The sequence below is a fragment of the Eleutherodactylus coqui genome, chromosome 6 (assembly GCF_035609145.1).
Source record: "Eleutherodactylus coqui strain aEleCoq1 chromosome 6, aEleCoq1.hap1, whole genome shotgun sequence".
Classification (NCBI taxonomy): domain Eukaryota; kingdom Metazoa; phylum Chordata; class Amphibia; order Anura; family Eleutherodactylidae; genus Eleutherodactylus; species Eleutherodactylus coqui.
The window spans coordinates 109,891,027-109,909,773 of NC_089842.1; the positions used below are offsets into that span (position 1 = coordinate 109,891,027).

Below are 18,747 nucleotides of genomic sequence, written 5' to 3' on the forward strand. Positions count from 1 at the left end.
CATGAGTCAGATTAAAGAAAAGTTACAAAGAGTTGCTCTCACTGTGGCGCAATGCCATCATTCTTTACTTGTTCGCGCATTACATTAAATAGGCACTGTGTAATAATACTGCAGGGTAGCTTCAATCTAAGTTGTCTGAACATAACAAGAAGGTGGGTTTACGAAAACATGGTGTCCAATCACATTATGGGACAATAACAGCAGCAGAAGAGTGTACTGATCTTGTCGGAGGCAGTGACCTGTCCATTCACATGAGAACAAGGATGGATTTCATGAGCAATGTCATAATGTGAGGAGGGCAACAGAGGCACGTATGAGGTCCAGGCTGATTGTGGAAGGGGCAGAGTTCGACAACAGCAAAAAGCAATTCAAAGTAGTCAGTCAAATCATGGGAATAATAACAATAGCTGAAGCAGATTGTGCTACTCTTTTAGGAGGCAGTGACCTGTGCGCTCATATGAGGACAGGTCTACATGTAATGGCTTAATATGATAATGAGAGGGGGCAAGTGTGAGGTCTGGACACATGGGTGGAAAGGGCAGGGCCCTCCAGCAGCATTAAAAAATTTTCAGGTATGGAGTTTGTTGATGTGATAGAAGGCAATAACCTGTCCACTGATGTGATGTTAATGAGGATGAAGGTGTTTGACAGAACATGAAAGGGAAAAGGAGGCAAGTGGTGTAAGAGGAGGCTCCTCAGCAACACAGAGAACCTCATGAGATGAATTGTGTAGAAGTCATCTATCTACTCATGTGATGTTAGTGAGTGTTACAAGGTATTTGTGGATCTACTGCGTCGTCCTACCGAGTGAAAACACCCGGCAGGATAGATAGCTGACACCGAGGTGAAGATTGTGAACAGGCTGGAACTCGGTACAAAAGGACGAGAACAGACCTGACCCTGAACTCTGATGGGCTAAAATATTCCTTACTTGGAGATACCCTGAAGGTGGAGAGATCCAGGCCGCCTTTCCTATCCCTGACTCCTACTCTTCCCTACCTACCTAGTGAAGATAGAAATCCTGAGTCAATTGCACCGAGCTGAGCAGATATGGAGGAGTGAGGAGTGGACATAAGGTGAGGGCAAGAGACTGTCCTATACGGAGACAACAGACACAGGGGATAGACAGCAAACAAGAAACCAGTAGCAAAACACACAGAAAGCTGGATTCACCCAAAGACACAGTATAATCCAGCTAAGCATACAAAGGGAACTGAATACAGACAGCTTGCATGCAGTCATACAAGGAAATGCACAACAACACCAAGCATTCTGGGAAAGGTCTGGGGAGGTTAAATAGGAGGATAATTGCAAATCACCACCAGCTGGGTGGAGGAGCCAGACACAGTAATCCTGTGGCTGCTGGAAGAAACAGAAAGCAGACTCAGGAGGCAGAACGACTCCTCCATCTGCTAGACCCAAGAGTGCATATGACGTGTGTATGGTGGGACATGATATAGAAAGACAACGAAAGTAAGAAGGGCCACAGAGTGAAAAACTTGCAGCAGCAGCCACAGAGCATGTCAGGAGACACATTATATAGAAGTCAGTGTCTTGTCTACTAGTGTGATGTCAGTGAAGATGGAGTTGTGCGTGGTGGGACATGATCTAAGGAGGAAATGGGAGCACAGGGAGGGCCTTTCAGTAACACCTAGCATTTCAGGAGTAGATCATGTGATTATTTTATTGTCACCTGCAATTAGAACATACACAAGTCACAGACTGATGATGGAAGCAGTAGAGACCCCCAGTAACACCATTACTAAATATTAAGATTACGATTTCAGCCAAATTGTCATCTACAGGTTGGCCTCAGAAAAGTACCCCAGCCTCACACTCTTATGAAAGCTGTCTAAGAGAAAATCTATCTTTGTTGCCCATTGCAACCAATACAGATTTTCTTAGACAACTTTCATAAGAGTGTGGTGGTGGTGGCCTACTTTCCATAGCCCATCCTGTACTTACACTATCCAGTCCTGAAAGATGTGATCATTCCGAGTGGATGTAGTGGGACAGATTAACTAATATTACCTAATTGTTAGACAGTGCAAACTTCGACTAGACAGTCATAAAAAGAGCTATCCAGGGTCACAATTTTTTCCCCAAACAAGCTCAGCTGGCAGTTGCAAAATAACAGAAAATTATATTCATCTTCCCAACTTTCCGTAGCTTTTGTTCCGCTGTCACTTGGTCCTCGCTGATCTTCACCTTCCAGATTACAGTGACGATAACACAACACGAGTTCACGTGACCGTTGCAGCTATTCATAAATGGTCTGCAGCGGTTACACGGCCCTGTTGTTGGTGATGTCATTGTAGCTCCCTGCTCCGGAAATTGAGATCAGCGGGGACCCAGCGAATGCAAAATCAAAACTACGGGGGAGCGGAGAAAGTGAGTATATCTTTTGTTGTATTACTAAAGCAGACTAAGCTGGTTTTGGTAAAACAGTGTCCCTGGATAACCCCGTTAAATGTGACAGTTTTATAATAGTGACTCTGCTGAATAATAAACCTGTCACATCTTTAGACGGTCAAGTCTAACGTGGCTTACTTTATTACAAAAAATGTGCCAAAATGTGGCTCGAATTTTGATGCACAATGACACATTTAGTCCATGCCCTTTTCATGAAGCCATGCCCCTTTGTCAAATGAGTTGTACAAAGTGCCTAAAAAACTAAAGTGTCTAACAACACAAGTAAAGGCACATTCACACTTGCATATGCAGTTCCTGTCCGGTTCCAGTCTATTTCCATTGTTTGACTCGGTCCTCAGAGATGAACAATGAAAATACTAGGACCACCAGATTTGGCACATGCCAGACCTGAACAGCACCAATGGACTCCACTAACTATATTGAGGTCTGTCCAGTTTTCGACATTCCAACCAGTACAAAATAGCACAGTAGGCTGCGCTATTTTGACCAAGATTTTATGCCAGATTTTACACAAATTGCACCAGAAAACTGTCAAATTTGCAATAGTAAATTTGCTCCATTATCTCCTAAAGTAACAATAGTGAATTTAATGTATTCATCCGCTACAAAACTAGAATCTCATTGGGGCCTCCTCTGAACCCGCTGGTCCATTTCTCTGTGTTATCTTTCATACCCACCTTGTCTAACAATTCCGCCAATACTCGCGATGAGAAAGATACGGCCCCCCGTTATTATACCCAAAGGGCCAGAAGAGAGGCTGTAGAAATAAAAAGTTACATTTCAAAGACTTTCTGCCTCATTTGCTGCATTTGTCTTTGTCAAAGAAAGAAATAATTAGTTTCTTTCATGGCAGACTGAATGTTTAATTAGATAAAGATTATGCAAATGAGCACATTTAGTGAGTGTTTTCAATTTAAAGGGACTAACTGATTTCAGTGAATACAGCCACAAATTAAAACTGCTTCAGCTTCGCCACCAGCATGCAGTCACTGGATAAGTGGGGTCTGTAATAAGTGCAGGTAAGGCTCGCTCTGATAACTTTGTCATTATTAAGCACACGCTTCTTTTCACAAGTAGAAAAAAAAGAAATCAGATTTTCTAAATATTGAGAAATGGGAACAAAGAGATGAGGGCTACAGTAAAAACATTTTAACACATTTATATTAAAGTGGTGTCCAGTTTGGAGAACCCCATTTTTCAATGGGCAGGTCCCTTGCAAATAATCATGAAGAATCACAGGAGAATCCATTAGTGGGACACCCAACTTGTTTTCCATTATGCAGTAAACTGAACAATAAATATAGGGAGTGACAAACTGGCCACCCTCTCAGGGCCTCCATTTCCCCAATGAGCGTGACCTCCATTAGTAAAATATTCCATGCTGTCAGTTCCAGGAGTCAGGAAGAGTGTTCATTAATATTAAACCCTTTTCCACCCTACACCATTGGTAATGTGACTATTAATCTGTTCACAATTCGAGACCAATAGGATTGTTAACGTAAACCCATCTGCTACCCTAGCCAGGTGTTTGACCATTAAGGATTGTCCAGTTAGCAGACTACATTTCTGCTATAGCTCCTAGTGTCTTAAAATAACAAAAAGAGCAGTACTTAGCTGACCTCTGCCATGGAGATCCAGTGCCCTTGCCTTGCCGTCCTCTTGGTTATTGTTGTGGTAGATGACGTCACAGAAAGTCACCTAATCAATACAGCCAATCAGAGGCTTCAGGGTCACAGTTCTGAAATTCTGGCATCATGGTGCCCAGGATGTGATGCCAGGAACCTCTGATGATTTCCTGTGACATCATCCTCACAACAATCATAGGGAGGATGACAGGTCAATGGCGCTGCGGTAGAGGATGGGTAAGTATGGTCTTTTTTTGTTGTTTTAATACACTGAAAGCTTTAGCAGGAAAGATGTCTCAGTAAATGCACAACCCCTTTTAAACTCTTTTAAGTACAAGGCCCTTTTTTCCCATTTTCGGTTTTCCTCCTCCCCTTTAGAAAGTCATAAATCTTTTATTTATCCATCGCTGCGCTGTTTTTGCGGGCTTGTTTTTTGCGGAATGAGTTGTATTTTTTAATGGTACTGTTTAATGTGCCATATAATGTACTGAAAAACTTAAGTAGAGAGAACTGGAAAAAAAACTGAATTCTGCCATCTTTGTGTGTCTTGTTTCTAAGGCAGGCACACTGCATTACATGATAACTTTATACTATTAATCAGTATGAATACTATGATAGCAAGCTTATAGAGTTGTTTTTGCTGTGCTACTTTTTATTATTTTTCAAAGATATTTAATTTTTAAAATTATTTTCTGTCGCCATCTTCTGACCCCAATTACTTTTTTATTTTTTTGTCGACATAGTTGTGCAAGGGATCATTTTGTGTGGTACGTCCTGTAGTTCCGTTGGTACCATTTTTAAATACATGCAACTTTTCGATCGCTTTTTATTACACTTTTTCTTGCAGACAGGGTGACCAAATAAGGACAATTCTGGCGTCGTTTATTTATTTTTTTTACGATAAATTATGCATTACTTTGATAGATCTACCTTTTACGGACACAGCGATACCAAATATGTATTTTTGTTTTATTATTACGTTTATTCTATTATAAATAATACATTCTTCTACTTTTTTTATTGTTATTATTTTTTATTTAATAATTAGTAAAAAAATTTTTAATCTATTTTTAACTTTTATTTTTAGTCCCCAAAGAGAACAAGAACTTGCGATGCTTTGATCGCTCCTGCACTATGATGTAATACCATAACATTACATTATGCTGCGATCTGACAGGGATTCTATCAAGCCGTGCCATAGCACGGCTTGATAGGCATTCAACTATGACCGCCCTAGGGCCTTTCAGTGCCTTGACACCCACATGGCTCCCTGTGATCTCATTGTGAGGAGGGGGGGCATATGGGACCCCCGAACATTGGTCTGGGGATTTAAATTCTGGTGTCAGAATTGACGGAGGCATTTAAAGGATTAACAGCTCCAATCAGCCACGCGGCTAATCGGAGCTGTTGCGGCCGGGTGCAAGCTGTAAGAAACAGCTGGAAGTTGCGATTTATGGAGTGAGATTTCCGCACTATCTGTCTTTTTACATACCCTGATCCTGCAGGACATAACTGTACATTCTGCAGCATTAATGGGTTAAAACTAGCTCCCCAACTTAATTCTTAACCCCAGCAGTGATGAGCAACATATCTACATGACTGCTGAAGCCAAGCAGAGGCCTCAGCACTGTCATTATACTTTGTTTTACGGGCAGCGACTGTCGGCCCACCGTGCCAACCAGCCGGCTTGGCCCCGAGCTAGTGTGGTTAGCTGCTGACCCTGATGGGCAGAGGTACTGGAGCAAGGCACTGTGAAACAGATTGACCTATGAGCAGGGATTAGAGCTAAGATACACTTAATGGCAGCTAGGACAGGTGACACCAACCTGGCAATATAAGATTGGAAAACTCACCCTGGGCTTAACAAGAAAATGGGAAGACCCCTGCCTAGAAGTGGGATAGGCATCCTGACAAGAATGCCCCCATGGTCTTCCCCTCAGAACTAACTCACCCTGTCAGGACACAGGAGAGGTGTACCAAACACAGGACACATTGCAGTACAAACTAAACACAGTACAGGATTGACTTAGCACAGAGACAGGAATGATGCAAGTACTGGAAGAAAATGAACAAACACAAAGAACATGCAGTACTATCAGAAACAGAAACCAAGTTGAGTGACTGACACAACACACACCAACACTGAGGCAATGAGGGAGGATTCTCAGCTCAGCTAAATAGGTAGGCAATTGTCCATGCCTTACAGCTGAGCTGGGAGCACTGGAGAAAAGAACCCTTGCATTGCTGGTGAGATGTGTGCAACAGTTCAAGTTACAGAGAAGACGGGACGATGCCTGCAGAAGGCAGGCAAGTCAAAGAAACGAGCCTTATATACTTCTACATGCTAGCATCATTGATGAGGACTGTGATTAGCTGCAGCAGTCATGTAGATGTACGACAAGTCACCACTACAGGAAAATAAACACTGGTGGGGACCATCAGAGCAATGGTGATGAAGCAGCAGGGGATTTAACAGAGAAGTAATGATATTTGTTTTCTTTTCAGTACATTTCCTACTGTTAGCCTAATTTCTTTAACTCCCAGAAACCCCTTTCAATTGCCCCCCAAGTAGAACTTCAGAATGCGAAGCAAATGACACAAGTGGAAGATACGGACAGTAAAACACAAGAAACTTTTTAATTTTTCACCTGTTTTAAATAATGGGCTGTGTCAGCCGTGCCAAGCTTCCTGGCATCAGACAATGGCACTTTATAGTTACAAAAAGAAACGTTTAAAATCTGCTCTGAAGCAATTGTCTTTTTAATGCCTTTCAAAGACATTAAATTAAACGAGAGCATTACAGCAGGTTTGTTTAAGTGATAGGATAATAGAATTCTGTTCTTATTCAGAGGTTTTCGAGGCAATTATAGGGCTTTAACCACATGTTTCCAAGTTTCTGATTTTGCTCCTGAATAGATTAACTTTGAAAATGCCTGCCATATAATTACATTGTTATTGTACAGGGACTCTGCAAGCACAGAAAGAATAGAAAAATAATTGCACTAATTAACCCCCAAAACATACCCCAATAATGAAAGATATATCCCTGTTTCATGTATGGCAGCAGAACATTATCCTGATCCCTAAACGATGGGGCACATTCAGCAATGGTGGAAACTACATTTCCACAGCAAGCAGTCATATTACTTTTTAAAGCCAGTCATACACATAAAGGTGCGTACCCACTTGCTTTTTTTTCTCTAGCGATCCGAGATTGAGTGCCTTCGCTGTGATATCGCTCATTGTTTTTAATGGGGCCAGCGGCAGCACCAGCCTCATTGAAAACATAGGGAGTACCTTGCGGACTTCTGCCACAGGTGTGGCAGAAGTCTGTGATGCTATCACATTTCTTTCAACGGGGCCAGCACTGCTGCAGCCCCATTGATGGTAGTGGGTTGCAGGCAACCCCTGCAGCGATGATTTTTGGGAAAGGGCTTCAAATATAAACCCAACCCTGAAAATCATGGCTAACTATAAAAAAAAGTTAAAAATATATAAATATAATTACCTAGAAGAGCCATCCGGCTCTTCTCTCCTGCCCCGGCAATTTTCTTCTGTGTTCTGGAGGCTGGGGGTTGAAAAATACCCACCCCCAGAAAGCGCTGGTGTCATTGGCTGAGCGCTCAGCCAATCACAAAGCCCTTCCCCGAAAATCATCATCGCTGCGGGGGTTGCCTGCAATCCACTGCTTTCAATGGGGCCACAGAAGTGCTGGCCCTATTGAAAGAAATGGGATAGCATCACAGACTGTGACAGCTGTGGCAAAAGTCTGCAATGAATTCCCTATGTTTTCAATGGGGCTGGCACTGCTGCTAGATTGAAACACTGAGCGATATTGCAGATTTTTTTCTGTGTGCTGCAAGACTTAAGAAAAAAAAACGCAAGTGAGAATGAAATCATTGAAAATCATTGGTTACATAATCATCACTCACGCATTGCAATAAAAAAATATCGCTAGCGGGTAGGCACCCTAAGCTAGATGTCAACCGAATGATCATTCAGCCAACAGTTTGAATTCAGGGGGAGCTGTTCCAGTATTAGAATCATAGAATCATAGAACGGTAGAATTGGAATTTTACCATCTTGGGCCACTACAATGGGTACAGAGCTGTTCACATGGACAGTGGGCCAGATGACAGCTGATGACAGGGGTCCAAGCAGTGGACCCCGCTGATCAAGTATTGATAACCTATCCAGAGGATGATAGGTCATCAATAAATTGGACCCATACAACCTCTTTGTAATTGCTAAAACAAGTCTGTCGAAGTTGGCTGCCTTCACCAAGATTTAGAGCACAAAACCTGTTATTCAAGCTATGGACTCAGGACCTTTTCTTTTTGACTTCCACAATCCATGTACCCCTGAATGATGTAGTTTTGGAATCATTTTATGAATCAAGGTGGATGGTTCCTGGTAATTTCTTGAGTGGACAGTCTTAAACAATACTCCACACAGGGAGTTTTTCAGGTGTTGATACTAACTTATGTCCTACTGCTAAAAACTTGACTGGCATAGTATGTTGAGTGCAACTCAATGACTCAGAGTGGTGAAGAACTTAGTCCATGTGTACAGTGTAAACACAATGATAATAGTTGACATTGCCAAACTTAGATTGTCTTTGAGTCAGGGCACTCCACTCATATATATTGTTTTAGACTGATAGAACAATCTGCGTTCTTGAGAACTGTGATGTATGAGCGCCATGCAACCAAGAATCCCATGCTGCTCCCGTCTCTTGTGTCACATGGACAAATGTGGAATTCTAAAGATAAACAATTATATCCAGTTACCTAATTAGAACCGGCGCCTGTCAAAGCCTTGTTAGCAATTCATTCTGAGGTCTTAACTTTAATTTCACACTGTCATGCTTATGTCAGGATAATTTAGAAATTTATCAGTAATTCTGAAAGATTTGGCAATGCTTTTCTCTTATCACAAAACACGTTTTTATTTGGCAGTCAGAGCAATGTTTCTCAATGTCTGTAGCTGTAGCCTGGCTGGGTGTTCGTCGTCAGTTATATCTATGGGCAGAGTTTTTCATGTTGGAATTAAAGGAGCAAACCCATGAAGTGCAAGTTGGATCATCTCATTGGACCTCAAAGTAAGTTTCCAAATACACATATAAGAGCTTTAGATGTTTATCAAAGGTAAAGTCCTACTTGTTGAGAGAAGATGACAACCTGTCCTATAATATCATTGAAGCACACCATTGGAAGGGTTCGCCACCGTTTAAAGGGTGTCTGTCAGCTTGAAAATGTTGTCCAAACTGTAGGCATGATGTTGTAGAGCAGGAGGAGCTGAGCAGATTGATATATCGTTTTATGGGAAAAGATTTAGTTTAATTTGCATTTTATTCAATTATATCTACACACATTCTGAGCTGAACAGTCCAAAGGGCGGTCCTATCAGTGAATAACAGGTAACCCTATACATACAGTCATACACAGATAGTTATAAATCACTGATAGCTCCGCCCATTCTGCAAGTGCTGTTTTATACTATCCTTGCCAGTTTTCTGAGTAATGGGTAGGGTTTACTGTTAGGGGATATGGCTTCCCATGGCCTGGCATGTTTACTATAATTTATGCAAGTAATTGGCATAAATCATAGTTCAAATCTCTAGCTGTTAGCCACGTGGGTTGACCAGAGATCTACTTAATTTATTAATAGGCGTGCATCTCTTAATAAATTAGGCACATTTCAAAGTGATGTACCCTATCTCAAGATTAGCACAGGATACGCATGTCTTAATACACTTTCAACTAAGTGTTCTACAACAATCACAAACTACAATAAATGGGGCAGCATATGTCCACCTTAAATTCTCTTTTCGGGAATGCCAAACAGGAGATCAGCCGTCCCTCATTAGCTCCAGTTACATGGCAGATGGCCCTTTGGGCCCCCTCAGACACCAGTGCCAGGTGTAACTGCTACCTCTGCACCCCTTATTGCTACACCTATGATTACATTCATATACCCTATGCTACTGACAAGAGTCAGTGATATTTACATGTCTCAAAATATGTTTCAACCCATCCCAAGCTGCTAAGCTGTTTTCCATGTTGAAAAGTCTGGGACAACTGCTGGAACAAGTCACATCACTGTTTCTGGCGCGTTCTGAATCTATTACTTTTATTCTGCTTTGAAAATTTTAAAAAAATGAATAATTACGTCTTTGTGATATTAAGTTTAAAGAGTTACTGCCAAATGAATATGTAACATTCCTGGAGAGGCCATGTTCTGCAAGATTGTGGAATCCAAATGGTTCTTCCACTATCAGTATATAGCTTCCACCCTATCTTGTCTCCATTTTACTCCTGAACAGGACCATCGCACCATTTCCAAGCAGCCCTTTCTTTTCTAACATGCTCATATTAACGCACAAGACACTGCCCCTACATGATCAGCACAGCCACTTCTTGGAATACACCGTGCTGCATGGGAACCAATCCATCTAACTTTCAGTTTGACGGTATAGTTTTGGAACCTACCAGATGCTCTTTTTATAAGTTACTAGTAATTATTAGGAAATTATAGTAGCAGTGTTTCTGGTGGCGCAATTCACCACACAGCTCTGCTACAAGCATGTCATGCACACACAGGTCTGCTACGTGCACATCACACACACAGCCCTACTACATGCACATCACAGACACACACAGCTCTGCTACATGCATGTCACACACACACAGCTCTGATACATGCATATCAGACACATAGCTCTGCTACATGCATGTCACACACATAGCTCTGCTATGTTGCTTTTGCATATAAGTTACATGTAATTATAGACTTCAGCAGCTCGCTTAGGAGACATGTTCGCTCGTAGCTTTTGCATATCTGCTACATGAAATTTAGTAACATGAAATCATGGCTTGTCGCTGTGTCATGTAAACTGCAGTAGCTCTATGGCGGCGTTGAACCCTCTGTGGTGACATGTTTGCACGACAGCGACAACACTGGCTAGTGGTTGACGATTAGATGAACTGGACTGGTGTTGGCGGCATTAGCACTTGAGATGAAATCACATTCAGGAGATTTGAAGCTAGTGGTAAAGGACTATGCTTTAATATAGTTGGTCAGTATGCACCACCAGCTATGTATGTGGACATTTGTGAGGTGTCATTTATTGGAGTCTCCACACAGGTGTGCAGCTGTCTCATAAGCAGGTACTAGAGATGAGCGAGCGTACTCGGATAAGCACTACTCGCTCGAGTAATTGGCTTTATCCGAGTATCGCTGTGCTCGGGTCTAAAGATTCGGGTGCCGCTGCGGCTGACAGGTGAGTCGCAGCGGGGAGCAGGGGAGAGCGGGCAGGAGAGAAGGAGAGAAAGATCTTACCTCCGTTCCTCCCCGCTCTCCCCTGCAGCTCCCCGCTCCGTGCCGGCACCCGAATCTTCAGACCCGAGCACAGCGATACTCGGATAAAGCCAATTACTCGAGCGAGTAGTGCTTATCCGAGTACGCTCGCTCATTTCTAGCAGGTACAAACTGGCAGACTGAGTACTGCTGTATCTATCGCAACTGAGGCCGAGGGGGGTTTGTGGGGGATGTACATAGTAACATAGTATGTAAGGCTGAATGAAGACAATGTCCATCTAGTCCAGCCTGTCTATCCTCCTGTGTTGATCCAGAGGAAGGCAAAAAACCCCAAGGGCAGAAGCCAATTAGCCCTTTTGGGGAAAAAATTCCTTCCCGACTCCCTAATGGCAATCAGACTGTTCCCTGGATCAATCCCTAATAGTTCCTACCTGCCTGTATACCCGGATTGACAATTAACCTAAGATTTATATCCTATAATGTCCTTCCTCTCCAGAAAGACATCAAGTCCCCTTTTAAACTCCTCTATGGATTTTGCCATCACCACTTCCTCCGGCAGAGAGTTCCACAGTCTAACTGCTCTTACAGTAAAGAATCCCCTTCTATGTTGGTGATGAAACCTACTTTCCTCTAATCATAGCAGATGTCCTCTTGTTACCGTCGCGGTCCTGGGTGTAAACAGATCATGGGAGAGATCCTTGTATTGTCCCCTCATGTATTTATACATAGTTATTTGATCGCCCCTTAGCCATCTTTTTTCTAGAGTAAATAATCCCAATTTTGATAGCCTTTCTGGGTATTCCAGTCCCTTCATTCCATGTATTAGTTTAGTTGCCCTTCTTTGAATCCCCTCAAGCACTGTGACATCTTTCCTGAGCACGGGTGACCAGAACTGTACGCAGTATTCCATGTGGGGCCTGACTAGTGCCTTATATAATGGAAGGATAATGTTCTCATCCTTCGCCCCTATACCTCTTTTAATGCACCCCAAGACTTTATTTGCCTTTGCAGCAGCTGACTGGCATTAGTTACTCCAGTTTAGTCTACTATCCACTAAAACCCCCAGGTCCTTTTCCATATCACTTTTTCCTAGCGGTACTCCATTAATTGAATATTGGTGGCATCCGTTTCTCCTGCCCATGTGCATAGTCTTACATTTTTCAACATTGAACTTCATTTGCCATTTTTCTGCCCAAGCCCACAGCTTATCCAGGTCCATTTGTAGCCGCACATTGTCCTCCCTTCCATTAATTATATTGTATAATTTTGTGTCATATGCAAATATTGATATTTTGCTGTGCAGCCCCTCTATCAGGTCGTTGATAAATATGTTGAACAGAGTGGGGCCTAATACCGAACCCTGTGGCACCCCGCTAGCGACTGTGGTCCAATCAGAGTACGAACCATTTATTACCACCCTCTGCTTTCTATCATTGAGCCAATTTTTTACCCACTTACACACGTTTTCGCCCAGTCCGAGCTGCCTCATTTTGTATATTAGCCTATTATGTGGCATGGTGTCAAAGGCTTTAGAGAAGTCCAGATATACGAGATCAATAGATTCTCCCTGGTCCAGCTTAGAGCTTACTTCATCGTAGAAACTGATCAGATTTGTCTGACATGAGAGACCCTTCATGAATCCATGCTGCTGAGGAGTTATTCCCTTGTTCTCCTTGAGGTACTCATCGATGGCGTCTCTCAGAATCCCCTCGAAAACTTTTCCCGTTACTGAAGTGAGACTTACTGGCCTGTAGTTACCAGGCTCACTTTTACTCCCTTTTTTGTAAATTGGAACCACGTTGGCAATGCGCCAATCCAATGGTACTACACTGGTCTTGATAGTGTCTAGAAATATTAGATATAGCGGCCTAGCTATCTCGTCACTTAGTTCCCATAGTATCCTTGGGTGTAATCCATCTGGGCCCGGCGATTTATCAATTTTAGTCTTCTTTAGTCACTTCCGCACCTCCTCCTGCGTTAGGTATGAGATATTTTGTGATGGGTTCATTTTATTCCCCTGCATCTCGTGTGGCATTTCCTTTTCGTTTGTGAATACACTTGAGAAGAAACTGTTTAGTAGATTTGCCTTCCCTCCATCATCTTCAATGATCTCTCCTGCATTATTTTTTAAAGGGCCAGTGCTCTGCCTGCAAATCCTTTTGCTGCTAATATAGTTGAAAAATAGCTTCGGGTTGTTTTTGCTCTCTTTGGCGATCAGTCTTTCTGCTTCCTCCTTGGCAGTTTTGATCTTATCTTTGCATATTTAGTTTTTTTCCCTGTATGATTTTAGTGCTTCTTCGCTGCCTTGTTGCTTTAGTAGTTTGAATGCTTTCTTTTTTTCATTTATTGCCCCTCTTACCGTCTTGTCGAGCCACATTGGTTTCCTTTTAGCTGAGTTTCTTTTATTTTTAAAGGGAATGAACTGCTCACAGGAGGTATTTAGGATCCTTTTAAACTTTTCCCATTTGTCCTCTGTACCGTTATTTTTGAGGATGTTGTCCCAATTAATGTTACCGATAGGAGTTCTAAGCTCATCAAATTTTGCTTTACTAAAGTTTAGTTTCTTTGTCTCTCCCTGATAAGGCTTCCTATTGAATGACAGCTGGAAATTGATTGTATTGTGGTCACTGTTCCCCAAGTGCCCCTCAACCTGCACCCCCTTTAAACGTTCCGGTTTGTTAGTTAGTACTAGGTCCAGAATGGCTCTCCCTCTTGTTGGTTCCTGCACAAGTTGGTTCAGGTAATTATCTTTAATTACTTTCAAGAACTTATCTCCCCTGTGAGATTTGCAGGTTTCGTTCTCCCATGTTATATCTGGATAATTAAAGTCCCCCATGATAATTACTTCGTTGCGGTTTGACACCTCTTCTATCTGCCTTAATAGTAAGTTATCATTTTCTTCTGTTGCTTTTGGTGGTCTATAGAAGACACCTATCAGGATTTTGTTATTTTTTCCTCCCTGTATTTCTACCCACAGAGATTCCACCTGTTCTTCTTCTATGTAGTCTGCCCATAATCCCTCATTCAGCTCATAGACCATGTGATTGATCAAATGATGGTGAGATCATCACAGGTCCTGTCAGCACACAAGCTATGTATGTGTACATTTGTGAGGTGTCATTTATTGGAGTCTCCACACAGGTGTCCAGCTGTCTCATAGGCAGGTACAAACTGGCAGACTGAGTACTGCTGTATCCATAGCAACTGAGGCCGCAGGGTTTGTGAGGAATGTAGTCTGCCCATAATTCTTCATTCCCTTTAGGAGGAGGTTAAAGGACCTGTGATGATGCCACCATCATGTGATCAGGGAGTGGAGCTAAGTGAAGGTATATGTAAATTTGAGAGGTGTCATTTATTAGAGTCTTCAGAGAGGTGTGCAGCAGTCTGACAACCAGGTACAAACCAGCAGACTGAGTACTGCTGTTTCCATAGCAACTGAGGCCGCAGGGGTTTGTGAGGGATGTAGTCTGCCTGTAATTCCTCATTTATTGCAGAAGGAGGATAAAGGAGCTGTGATGACACCACCATCATGTGACCAGGGAGCTGAGAGACGGTAACTGACATCACAGGTGCTGTCAGAATCTGCTTGTAACTCACACATCACACACACATACAAATTGGACGGACAAGTGGTCGTTAGTAGTTTGATTCTTGACCGAGAGTCTTCAACACTTTGAAGGTCTTCAGCCAGTTTCTACATATCATTTACTTTGTCAAGCAAGCCAACTCTCAGATTCAATACTGCTTTATGCTATTATTTGCTGTAAACTTAAATCACGTTTGGAGACGCCTTTTATGAAGATCATGAAGAAAGCTGATAATATTCTGCAAGAGCTTTTATGTTACCGTACAATAGACTAAACACCGCAAGGTAGTAGAGCTTTCTGTGGCCTCAGGGCCCATTCACATGGGCGTATTACGTATTTCGGTCCCTGAATACACAGTGTATTCACAGACCAAAATGCCCTGATTCTATGCATATTTTTGGTTATCTGCATTTTTTCCACGCGTAAGTACACATGAAATCCCATTGATTTTTTGCTTAAATACAAAGCAAATATGCAGATTTCCAGTGTATTTACTGTGTACTTAATTACTCCCATGGACTACTTAGGTGGGTAATACGCACCAAGATCTGAAATGCTGTGTATTTTCTCAAAAATACACGTGAAAAATATGCAGCTGTGAACGAACTTATTAAAATGAATGAGTTCTATTCACTGCATATTATGCGTATAATACGCTGCCTGAATACACTCATGTGAACGAACCCTTACTATATGCCAAGTGGCCAGTTTGCACGTTGTCAGACCTCTGTCTTTCTGTGTGTGACCAGTCCTCTGACTTAAAAGTGGAGCCATAAAAGACTTAATGTGCTTAAAATCTTTTCTACCATTAAAACTTAATGAAGTAGCAAAAAAAATAAAAAAAGTTGGCCCCAACCATCCAAATAGTTAAGGAATGCTATATAGTATCTTGCACTATTTGTGTTGGACAGGAGCGACATGTCTCTAAAGCTGAGCAACTCACGTTACTGATCAAACAAGATGTTATTTTTACTGGACTGCTGTTGTCTGAGCATTTTGTGTTTTGGAGACGGACAGAGAATGTGCAGATTTTAATTTGGCCTCTATGTAGACCAAAAGATGAAGTATGTGTGGAAAATACAATAACTCCAGTTATAATATTTCAAGGGGCTTAAATGAGGGTTATTTGTGATTTTGTGACTGCTCTGTATCCATCAACATTCATACGGAAAGTCTAAAGATGAAAAGGATGCAGATTGTAGGAACCAGATGTAGCTTAGCTGTAAATGACTGGAGTGTAATGATTCATTGTTTATGGCCAGGCTTAAAGGGCAGTTCTACTCACCATTGATAGTGACATTAGTGGTATAGGACATATTTCTAAACTAATGCTAAACACAATTTTAGAAGTAGATTGAGCAAAATGACATTGTTTAACCAGGAATGTCACTCCCATCATTCCTCAGAATGCAGCGCTGAGTTCAAATTCTCTGGATCCTTTGAAGGAGCAATTTGTCCTGTGCTCATCGTTGCCCCCTAGTGTGTAATTCATTTTTAATGTTTGATTGGAGCTAGAGTTTGCCACTAGTAGTTGTGTTTTCCCAACAATTGCCCAGCTGAAAGTGCAGATGCAGCCCGGCAATTGTCACTATTACATGAGCATTAATGAAGGGAAGGAGGTAACTACTATAAAGAGAAAATTTCCACCATAGATAGTGGATCTTACTAAAGGCCCATTTAGATGGGACGAATATCGGGCAAATGATGCCCAATACTCGTCTCCGCACATGCTCGCTCTCGTGCTGCTGCACAGGAGCTAGTATCGCTGGCTCATAACAGGACGTCTGGAGGAGATTTCTCCCCTCGCACTCCCCCACCCCTCTCGATTGACTTAACATAGCGGCTGTTCAGTACTGAACGGCTGCTATATACACTGAGCAATCAGCGATCTGCTTATCGACCATCATTTATGCTGCATAAATGATGGACAATGAGCTGATCGTTCAGTGTAAATAGCAGCTGTTCAATATTAAATGGCCGCTATATTAAGTCAATGGAGAGGGGCAGGGGAGCGCGAGGAGAGAAATCTCCTGCAGCCTCCCTGCCCTGCCCTGCCCTGCTGGCCACTTTGTGAGTTAGCCAGCAATACTAGCGATACTAGCTTAAAAGGGGCTTTCAAGTTTTCTGACAGTCCAATATTGAAGAGGATAGATCATCAATATTCAATCAGCATGGGTATGTTGCTTGGAATTCCTGCCAATAAGTTGTTTGAAGAGTTAGCACCATGGCCTCTTCCCTACATAACAAATACAGCGCTGAACATTTTGTAGTGGTAGTACCTGGTAGAGAAGCTCAATCCCATCCACTTGAATGGAACTGGGCTGCTCTCAGGCAGCGTGACGAATGAACGTGACCTCACAGACCTGGAGAGAGTTTGCTTGTCTGCTTCAAACACCTGATTTGTTGGATTTAAGAGGATAGGTCATCAATATTTTTGTCCTCAAAAAAACCTTTAAATGTCTTACAGTACAAGTGAGAACATGACATTGATGAAGTCTTTGATCTCTGACTACATAGGGCTCTATAGAAAGCTTTAATTCCTTTGGCACTTTTCAGAGATTTATGTTACTGAAAATCTGACATAATCAAGTGGTTTGAGCTCTCCATAGAGATCTTTGATTCTTGAAATCAATGATGGTCCAAGTTCACAGATTTTACCATTTCTACCACAGAACTAGATGCAATGAGTTTCAAGACTGCACTGGTTCTGTAAGAACTGGACTGGACTGCACTGGTTCTGTAAGAACTGGACTGGACTGCACTGGTTCTGTAAGAACTGGACTGGACTGCACTGTTTCTGCTGGTAATTGGCATGTCTCTTTGTAACTGTGCATACAGACTCCTGTCGATCAGTGGCAGAAGGCGGGGGTAGCAGTGAATATATGTATATTAATGAATGTAATTGGACTCATCTCTGGCCGACGCAGCAAAATCAGCTTGTCTGTTACTATACTGTGCTGCCCAAGGCCTCGTTATGGACCTGACAGGTTCTATTTAAGATCATCATAGATACCAACATTTAGATGCTCTCTGAAGGTCGCAGACACCAACAGAACAGTTTATGTTAGTGAAAAACAAAATCCAGCATGCAGGGGGCCTCTTCTTAGAGCACCCTACAATGCCCTGTATTCCAAAAATGTGCCAGGGCTGAGGCCTTGTGTGCCCTGGATACTCTGCACTATTTAATCGCACATGCCTGAAGACAGTTAAACCCAGAAGATGACTTTAAATTCCCAATATGCCTCCATGCGCTTTGTGTATCTGTTTTATTTATTTATTTTTTTTTGCTTATTATAAGAATCCGATGAATATCTCACATGAGCCATTGTGTGACTGGAAGATGTAATGTAATTACATGCATAGAGAAATTATGTTTCCCTTGGTGGTTTTTGCCAAATATTGATAACATGTATCACAAAGGTCCTCTGGGAACTAAGGTTGTCAAAGTTATTTTATCTGAAACAACATGTGAAGGTTATAGGAATCTCACCGGAACTCCGGCCACATGTGACAGGAGGTGTTCTGATAAAGCTCTGAATTGAAGAGGGAGGGTAGAATACAACAAATCAAACTTAGTATGGCTATATTGTATCTGTATTGATTTTGGGATTCTTTACGAGTATGAGAACCATAATTCATCCCATAACTCAGTACGGATTTTGGATCATAATAAATACATATTTGAGTATATGCTTCAAGAAAGAATGTAAAAGACAGGGGGCCCATAGCATCCTAGAATGGTAGACTTGGAAGGGACCTCCAGGGTCATTTGGTCCAATCCC

General features: G+C 42.1%; 1 protein-coding gene across 1 annotated transcript in view; it reads left to right on the plus strand.

Annotated features, from left to right (window-relative positions):
- The window catches only part of MMEL1 (membrane metalloendopeptidase like 1), a 93,227-nt gene that overhangs the window by 36,128 nt on the left and 38,352 nt on the right, over positions 1 to 18,747 (plus strand). The gene's annotated exons all lie outside the window — the stretch shown is intronic.